The sequence below is a fragment of the Aplysia californica genome, unplaced genomic scaffold (assembly GCF_000002075.1).
Source record: "Aplysia californica isolate F4 #8 unplaced genomic scaffold, AplCal3.0 scaffold00064, whole genome shotgun sequence".
Lineage (NCBI taxonomy): Eukaryota > Metazoa > Mollusca > Gastropoda > Aplysiida > Aplysiidae > Aplysia > Aplysia californica.
The window spans coordinates 1,550,154-1,551,967 of record NW_004797334.1 but is presented as its reverse complement, the minus strand read 5'-3'; positions in this window follow the sequence as shown (position 1 = coordinate 1,551,967).

The following is a 1,814-nucleotide window of genomic DNA, read 5'->3' as shown; positions in this document are numbered from 1 at the left end:
CTCCCTCTCATTCTCCGTTTCTCTCACTCTCTTCTCTCGTAAATGAAAGTCGGACAGCCAGAGTGTGCTAATATGGTAAACACCATTGATGCTTGATATTAACACAGAGGGGGAGAGGGGGGGGCAATGTAAGTCAATTACATAGAAATCATAAGGCATTTCACTCAAAAAGCATTGTCTGGCTCTGAAAGGAACATTTATTTGGGAATGGTAATTTACTCCTTGTGTTTTGCAAAGTTAAAAGAGTTTCTGAGCAGCAAATACCATTAACGGCTTGTTAAACATTTAATGAACAGCCTTTGTTTACCATTTAATAGCTGCTTGTGGCTGAAACTGATGTTATTTCGGAGGTAATGAAATTCATGGCGATACATTATAAGGTTTCGCTCCCTTTACTATCTCTAATATACCACTTGGAAAGTTGTTTTGGAATCTCTAGCTTTAAACTATAGTGTCTCTGCTAGCATTAAAAGAACCGTATTGCTTTATTGTGCCACTCAGTTTTTAAATATGTTACACCGCTGCATCTAGACGGCGGAAAATGAATGATTTACATAGTGCGTTTCGTTTTTTAACACCCATGCCTGTTATTTCTGTTTATCAGACTTTGCATTTTCATCAAACCTCTCTCCCCCAACCCCCTTTGTTCCACATTGAGATAAAATAACCTATGCACAACGATTTCATAACAATAACAGAAAGTGAGTTCGGTAATGCAACTCGGTCGATGGTGAGTGAGTAAAAAGTAAAGTTGTTCCCACATCCGATCCGGACATTGGGGATTGTTTTGTTACCGAGACAACTTCCTGGGCCTTCCGCATATTGTGGTAGGGCGGCCATTTCCTTTCCACACCACCTTTACCTCCCCAACTCAAAGTCAGGTACCCATTACTGCCGGGTGGGCAGGAGGGGGCGAAAAAAACGTGTCCGAACCGAGGCTCGAACCCGGACTTTCCGCTTCGGAGACGAGCGCACCAACCGCTCCACTACCGCACCCTCGGTGAGTAAGTAAGACGGCAAAAAGAGCTTCAGCGGATCATCGATGATATTGTTAATTCCAAGCATTTTGTACTCGACGAATGATTATTTCCTTTTTTTAAAAAATTTAAAACTTTTTTTTTCTGAATGTTTTGGTTTGTCGTGTTACATTATTTTTTTTTCCGAGTGGTATAAATCATTCTCCCGTGTTTTAGTGCGAATGTGTTTAAAAGAGACCTCGTATTAACAGCATCAGGATTTAACTCATATGCTGAACAGACATTTACGAATACGTAGGTCAAATGAACAAGCAAAAATAAATAATTAAATACATAAATGTGAGACAGCGTGGTGAAATCAGGCGCTCGTCAAAATACTGAAATTAAAGAAACTGGCTTTTTTTCTGCAAGCTTGCCAATTTTTATTGAATTTTTGTTTTTTGATTTAACCCAATTGTTGTTCAATGAAGACTACATCCCTGGGTGGATTTTTATAGAAAAACGTTGATTAAAGGCACAAAAAAAGTGAAAGTTTTTAGTTTCCACGGACAATCAAGCTATGGAAATAACCAAATTTCGGCGGCTATTTTCTCGGTAATTCTAAATCAGGCAACCCCACATTTTTCAGTCTCAAACATCTTTTTGACTTCTACGCAAGATAGATGCGCATTTTTTTCACCGATAGCAGGACAATTGATTAAGCTTTAAAATGATACCAATAACCCCATATGCCTAAGGATTAACGAGCGCTTGCTTCCACTATGTTGTTACACACATAAACAAGTAAATAAATACGATGAACTTTTCAAATGTCCGGATATCATTATATTTTATTCT